General features: G+C 31.7%; 1 non-coding gene and 1 pseudogene across 1 annotated transcript; one reads left to right on the top strand and one right to left on the bottom strand.

Moving 5' to 3' along the window:
- Positions 1-4,265: 4,265 nt before the first annotated feature.
- On the bottom strand, positions 4,266-4,347 carry TRNAS-AGA. Its single transcript has one exon. It is a non-coding gene; the product is annotated as a tRNA-Ser (tRNA).
- Positions 4,348-4,710: 363 nt separating this feature from the next.
- LOC109336969 lies at positions 4,711-5,556 on the top strand (annotated as a pseudogene).
- Positions 5,557-8,426: the final 2,870 nt, after the last annotated feature.

The raw sequence follows: 8,426 nt of genomic DNA, 5'->3' as shown, positions 1-8,426 counted from the left end.
TACAGAAACAGTCAGTATCATCATCCTCTATTTCATTGAAATATCACGAAGCAATTTTGGATGTTTCATAAAAGCGGAAACATCCAAATTAAACCCTAAATTCCCAATATTTATAACATAACAGCGGAAACATAATTCAATAATCCCTAAAATTAAAATTAGGGTTCATACAAGATTCGGGAAAACACTTTTAATGGCTTAATGGAGAATCATAAAATTCAGAACCTACGCTCACCTTAATGTAACCCGGAAAATAATGTAACCCCGAAAATTCGGGAAAACACTAATTAGATCACTTATAATGTAACCCCGAAAATAAATAGCTAATATCATTGTATCAAATATATGATACTCACCTTAATTAGAAATTTATAATTTCTAACAGTATATGTTATACCGATTCTAGTATTGTAATTAGTTTCTCTAATTAAAAAAGAAAATTTTCTTGTGGAAACTTAAACATATATAGATGCACTATGTGCGTCCCTTCCACGAGAAAGGGCATCAAAATGTTAAATGTTAATAATCATAATGTGTCATTTGTTGGCCACATATAATCGTGTCAATTGGCAAAAAAAAAACGAATTAGCTTTACGATATGAAGGGTCTGGTTGGTATGCTTCATATAAAAATTAGTGCATGAACGACCATAAAGTGGTCTAGGAGGTTAGTCAAGTCATGGCAGCAGACAAATATACCCTCCAAAATAGTGTTCATTCCATTTCCAGAACTAATATTATTAAAGCAAAAATAAAAAAAATAATAAAATATTTAATTTGTTAAATAAATATGATATATTTTCATTAGTCAGAGATATGATTTGTAACACGATTTGGGACAACAAATTCTTGTCTCATGTCAATTACTACTTAATTTAGTTCGTACAATAAGATGTGAGATCACCATGCTTACATAATTCATATGATGGCTTAACCTTTTGTTGCATATTTTTCCAAAGAAACTATCTTGAGTTTTTACAATTATGTGACAAGTTATAAGAACTAGTTTGATATAGAAGACCATAAACTGGTCAAGGAGATTAGTCAAGTTCGGGTAACTACCACTTAATTTAGATCGTGCATCCACCATTCTGATTTCTTAACCATACACGACAATATAATATGTCACTATCCTTACATAATTCAAATGATGATTAATTGTACTCTTCTTATGTGACATTTTCTAAGGAAACTATATATCTATATTTTCTGTATTATTTAATAAGGAAAACACAAAATAATTACTCATGATGTAATTTATGTTTACCTATTTTACCTTTCATAATTTATAATTTCATTTAGTTTTTGAAGTTAACATAACATAAAAGTATTAATGGTTAAATGTAACGGTTTTTTAAGTGAACATGACATGTGGATAACTGAATTATTATATATCTTCTTTCTTTCATCGTTAGGTATTTCTCTTTCTCAGTTTCACTTACTATATTTGACATTTACAACATCTAGACTACACATTACAAATAATTGGAAAGTGGTTTGACAAACACAGGAATGCATATCAATATGCTATTTATGATAATATTAATATATAGAGAATAAAATATCTCTTTATATCAGAATATAACTTATCTCCTTAAATTCATTGATTCTTTGACATGTTCATTTTTTTTATATTACATTTTAAAATTCAAACTTCAACAGAAAAGATGTGAAATAAGAGACATGTGAAACAATTAATAGAGTTGAGGAGATAAGTTATTTCATCTTATGAAATATATTTTATTGTATGTCAGAATCTTTGTAAATAAATTGTCAAAAATAAGTATTATATAAAAATGCAGGTACGTTAAATATTTACTAGGAAAAATTTCCGTTGATAGTACTTTTATCTTGCTCAAACGTACATGGATGTATCTGTATAAGATATTCGTGATTCACAAAATTTTAATTTTAATTTTTATTTATACCTAATGTTTGAACTAATATCTTCAATAAGTAAGTATAATTTGTGTTCTAATTTCATATAATCACATTTATTGACTTTCTTACCTTATCTATAATTAGCTTGTGTCTGCCAAACATTCTTATTGTTTTGGACTTAGTGTAAAGTCTTTATTACATGTTATAAATTATTATAAAAGTATCTTAAGAATATGTTCGTTAACTTTAATTTGATTGTATTTTAACATATCTTCAAAAATGTGATCTTCCTAATATAAAAATGTTGGATCAAAATGAATATGTGACAAGGGTGACTAAGGCATCAAGAGGTGCAGAATGTGAAAACCATCAAAGACCTCAAAGTAAATAAATTTGTCCCACGATCATGGCCACCATTGGCATGTACTAAAGTGCGATCGCTCAAGACCACGATGATAAATAGCCCATTAAAAATTAATTTTTCATTAAATAATTTTACTGTTTTATTTTATTAATTTGTACAAATTATATAGTGGTTTAAGTATATTTAATAGTTCTATTTTAAATTTATTTGATAAATATGATAATAGAGATAAGATGATTAAGACTCTATGGCTCAATGAAACTTGAAATTTATAAATAGATATTTTGTATAACGTTTACTGTTAAGTTTTACATAATTTCCAAAAATTCAATTTTATTGGTAAAAGTTTGAATATAAAATGTGAGAACTTGTAGCTATAATTTCCTCAATCTCCATGAAAAACGGATGAGCATCATCTGTCCTCATTCCTGTCTATTTGGTGTCTCCGTCCAATTATAAAATCTTATTTTTTGGTTTCCCATAGGTATTCACGCACCGGAAGCAATCATGTTCGAGCTGAGAACAACCACAAGTTTATGGGGCTAACTCTCACAACAAGTATTTTTTTCATACGCAAGACTCGAACCCGAGAAAATCTTATTTTTTGGTTTCCCATAGGTATCCTCGCACTAAAAGCAATTATGTCCGAACTGGGAACAACCACACGTATGTGGGGCTAACTCTCGCAACAAGTATTTTTTCCATCCACAAGACTCGAACCCAGGACATTGCTTAAGGAAAATCAAACATATACTACTTGAACCAACACTCGTTAGTATCAGAAAATCTTATTTAATTATAAATAAAATTTATAATAACATATATTAATATTTTTATATTATTCTATGAAGTTTAATTGACTTGATACATGAAAACAAAATTTTCTACAAGAAAGGATCCTTATCCATGAAAAACTATCTATAATTTGATTAAATAAATTTAAGGTTCGTATTTTGTTACGTACTGAGGGCCTAAGATATGTTAGGATTGACCTTGCCCAAAGTAGTGAAGTTTTTTAGTTTTTGAGTTTTACGAAGAATACAACATTAGGCCTGAGCAAGTGCTGCCGGTGCAAATGTCCAGGACCCACAATGATAACGGGCCTTTTAAAAAATTTATTTATTAAATATTTTAATTTTATTAATATGTTGATTTTTCACAAATTTAAAATTGATATTTTGTTTAACTTTTGGTATTAAGTTTTACATATTCTCCAAAAAATTCAATTGTAATGGTTAAACTTTAATGCATAAAGTGTGATAACTTGTGTTAACAATTTCCTCACTACCCATGAAAAACTGTATATAAGTTTTTAATAAATTTAGAGCCTATACTTTTTTTACGTATACATGGCCTCATATATGTCTAAATAAACAATATAATATATTCTCCATCAGCCCTTTTATGATTATGTTTCTACATATTCCATGTGCAAATTATTTGCAATGCACATTACAAAATTATTGCATTAAATGTATACATAACAGGGGTGGCTTATGCTTTTGGTTGAGAAATATACGTTATAGATTCTTGAATCGAGTTATGCTTAAGAATATGAATATAAAGTGTGCATACTACATAGCGTGTTATGTATTAACGTCTGTTCCTTGTTGTAATATAACATTCAAAAGGTTTATTGTTTATTGCTTAATTAAATATAATTGTGTTACAATAAACAATTATATTTATACAAAGATAATTTGTTCTAAAGAATAATCAAGGTAGTATCCCATTCATACAAAGATACAAGTTTTTTTTATTACTTTAAAAGTTTACTTTGCTCTAAAGAGGACAAAATTATAACTATCATAAGACCCAGATTTATTATACTTAGATTTTACAGGAGAATTTTTCTTATTTGAGTCATTCTTATTGGAAATTTTCTGTACATTTTAAAAAATATAGAGGATTTCACTGGGCTTTCCTAGTGGCCAATGGGCTTATTATTGTTTAAGGTCGTTTTATTTTTTTAAATAAGATAGAATAAGAAGAAGAAAAAAGTTGTAACAAAGGTGAAAAATCGTGGACGGCAGGATTCGAACCTGCGCGGGCAGAGCCCACATGATTTCTAGTCATGCCCGATAACCACTCCGGCACGTCCACATTTATATCAATTCTTCACCTAATAATAATATCATAATTTCTTTATTTATTCAGTGTTGTTTATTCAGCCCAAATATAAAAATTGAAAGAAAATTCCATATTGTTCTAGGGACAGGATCCTTTTTCCCAAAAAGTCATTTTCCCTATGTCCATATCTAATAGTATTCTACAAAATAATATAAAATATTAATTTATTTTTTATAATATATTTTTAATTAAATGATATATTTTAATTGGCTTGAAACATCAATGAGAACACCAAAAGAAACATAAAATCTTCATCCGATGTTCTAGACCAGAATCTTTAGAAGGATTCAATATCCTTTCCTAACCCAACATGCTAGAAGTTTTTATCCACGACACTTCTCTTTTCGAGAAACTTCCATCACCTTTCTGGAACAATTACATTTCCTTTCTAGAATAATCCATGTCATAATATATATTCCGTCTCACTCAAAAGTTGTAATCACAAATACACAAATTAAAGTCACTTTTTAAAAGATTCCAATCACTTAATTTTCCGAAAGTCATGGATTTCAGGGTAATGGATTTAAACACTCCATTCTACAACACTCTCCACAACATGTTCGACCTCACAGACGAAACACCATTGAATAAGAATCTCAGTGTTCCATCACAGACATACATGAATAACACGAAAGCAATGGCTGCAACTGCTGCAAACTAAGGAATATCCAAACTCTTATGTTTTTGTGATCAACATGCAAGGTTTGAAGAAAGGTGACTTAAAGGTTCAGGTTTCGATGAGAACGTGCTTTTGATATGTGTAGAGAGGAAAAGAGAAGAAGAAAACGATGGTGTGAAATATTTGAGAATGGAGAGAAGGGTTGGCAAGTTTATGAGGAAATTTGTGCTTCCTGAGAATGCTAATAGTAATGCAGTTTCTGCTGTGTGTCAAGATGGTGTGCTTAGTGTTACTGTTCAGAAATTGCCTCCTCCTCACCCTAAGAAGCCTAAGACTATTGGGGTTAAGGTTGCTTGAGAAAGAAAGAATCTTCACTTAAGTTTAATGATGTTGTGGGAAGGATTTTTGGTTTTGTCTTGTGTTGTTGTAATGATCTTGTTTGTGCTTTGGGTATTTTTTAAAAATGTGATGATCTGGATTTACTTGTTTGATTATTCATAAACTTGAATTTTAATTGTGTAACTCAAATTTGGGCTTATAAACAATTAAATTACTATTGAGTATGTTACATTTTGTCATCTTTGAGGTTTATGTCCATTGTATTCCAAACATACACATAAAAAATAACACAAGTAAAAACAATTTAAATAAGATACATTATTCAAGAGGCATGTAACAAGAAAAATAAAAATTAATGAGCTAACCATATGTATTTTTTTTTTGTTTTGTTAATTTATTTACAGAAACTTTCTTAGATAAAATAACTTCAACCTTATTCATCAAAAATGATAAAATGAAATCATAGGTTTCATTCAAATAAACTATGCAACTTCAACATGTCTAGGTCAACTTAATCTAAAAAAAAAGAATAGTCTATTACTTAGTATCTCATGAGTAAAAAGCAATGATGATATCATGAGAATAAGCATTGACTAACTCTATGTCAACAACCACATTAAGATAGAGGATGCACACAAAATGATTGAGCATTCAAATGAGGAGAGGCTTATGGTGAATACCTAGGCACCTAGAGACGAGGAAGGGCGTAGTAAGCGACAAAATATTCGAAGAGTTGAAAATAAGTGTGATTCAGCCTCATCTTATCTTGCCGCTTCATAACAATGCCAACTTTTAAGGACATATTCTATCTTTATAAACTTATTTTCATAAACTATGTTTATCAACTATCTATAAATTCTTCTCTTCTTTAGACATTTGTATTTATCAACAAATAATCAGTAACCTCTCTTTGTCTACCATTTTTACTTGTTGTCGCTTGCAAACTGGGCATCATGTTCTTTGTGGATTACTCACTCTGGACATTTTGGGCATTACAAAAGTGATGATGTGTGATAAAGTGAAGATTATATTTTTAATTTTAGGAATTTTTAATTGTGAATTCATTTTTAGTTTTGGGCCCATTTTCGGTTTTACTCTTGAGGAGAGGGAACCTGAATTCCATTCATTCACTCCATTCCGTCATTTTGTAAACACTTCACATTTAGGTTTTCCCTCTTTTATGCTCTGCTAGGGTTTGCTGTTGCATTTCTTGTTTCTTACTTCTTCTTCATTTCATTTTGGTTTTGCTTCCATTTCTATGGAAGGCTAAACTTTGAGACTATATTCCTTTAGTAATGTATCACAACTCGTGAAGTTTTGTTATTAATGTATTTTCGATTTCTTTACAATTGGGCATCATCTCAAGCATTTCCTCACAAATCAATCCTTTTGTCATAGTAGTTCTTTTGTCTGCTCTGAGCTGCCTTCATGTTTTCCCTTATCATTCTGATCTTTTACATCGTCTGCTGAACCACATCAGGTCCTAGTATCATATTCTCTCATGCTTCAAACCAACATAACAGTGTTCTACACTTTCTTCCGTAAAGAGCTTCATACAGCGCCATGCCGATACTTGTATGAAAGTTGTTGTTATAAGTGAACTCTATCAGATGCAGATAGTCCGCCTAACTTCGAGAGTTTTCCAACACATATGCTCTAAGTAGATCTTGCAATGACTGAATAGTCTGTTCGGATTGGTCATCAGTCTGCGGGTGGTAAGCTGAACTCATACTCAATTCGGTACCTAAAGCCATCTACAGGCCCTTCCAAAACTTCAAAGTGAAGCGCAGATCTCTATCCGAGATGATATTTGTAGGAATCCTATACAATCAGACAATTTCTTTGATGTACAAATCTGTCAATCTCTCCACAGAGTACTTTATGTAGATCGGTAGGAAATGAGCCGTCTTCGTCAAACGGTCCACTATAACCCAAAAAGTGTCGTACCCTTTCCGAGTCCATGGAAAACCACTTACGAAATCCGCTGAAATGCAATCCCATTTCCAAACAGGGATTTCTAACGGTTGGAGTTCTCCACCAGGTCGCTTGTGCTCAAATTTTGCCTTCTGACATATTACGCAGCGCGAGACATACTATGCTATTTCCTTCTTCATACCGAAATTACCCATGGTTTGTATTTTCACTCGAATATTACTACAAACACTTAAATATACAAAGTCACACAAGAAAGCATGTAAGGTCATGCCCAAGGACGGATAGGAAAGAACAACTCTAATACCATGTTATAACATCCCGAAGATTACTTTATGAATATTGTGATTAAAATAGGATTTTTTTGAATATATCTTTAAAAATTGTTTTACTTATATTCATTTCTTTTTTGAGACATCACATTCTTAGTAACATAAACTAAGAAAAATCAATGACAGTTACCTAACAGTAACTGAAAATGATAAGATACTTTCCTTGATACTTCTTCATTAATAATTAGACTTGACCCTACAACACGTATAACGAGGTATTGCTTGGTCAAGTAAAATGCTAGTACAAAATACAAGGAAAATTTTAATCATCACCGAAATGAAGCTATACAAAATAGGATGAATTCTTCAGCACTACAAAAGTACCCTACACAGATATCCTAACCCCAAAAAGCAAAAAGGAAAAGGAAATAACTCCTAACGGCTAGCTCCAGCACTAACGTGGGCTCTAGAACCCTCACTCAGGTCCTCCTCCAGCTTGGAGTCTGAAGAGAGATCTATCACTTCGATAGAGTCCTCTATGGCGACCAACTCTACACAATCGTCATCTTCAGATTCCATCTCCTCTATGGTATCATAGGCAGAATCCTGCGACCTAATCCCTATCCTAGCATACGCCTCCGAATCTGGCATGGTATGCTGAACGAATCTCCTTGACAGTGTAGAACTGGTCACATCATTCCAACTTCTTCGCCTCATTGATGGTCTTGCATCAGCTGGTCCACAAGGAGTCGAAGACTGGGTGGATGACATAGTAGGTACCAGCCTCCAGCCAGGTAGAGTGAAAGAAGTCTACATGGCTACATGGTGAGATGTAAAGCGCCTAGTGGTGCCTTCGCACACCATCTCCAGCTCTAGGGCACAAGGTCCTG

The sequence above is a fragment of the Lupinus angustifolius genome, unplaced genomic scaffold (genome assembly GCF_001865875.1).
Source record: "Lupinus angustifolius cultivar Tanjil unplaced genomic scaffold, LupAngTanjil_v1.0 Scaffold_1_561, whole genome shotgun sequence".
NCBI classification, from domain to species: Eukaryota; Viridiplantae; Streptophyta; class Magnoliopsida; order Fabales; family Fabaceae; genus Lupinus; species Lupinus angustifolius.
The sequence above is the reverse complement of the archived record's forward strand: the minus strand, read 5'-3'. Positions and strand labels throughout refer to the sequence as shown.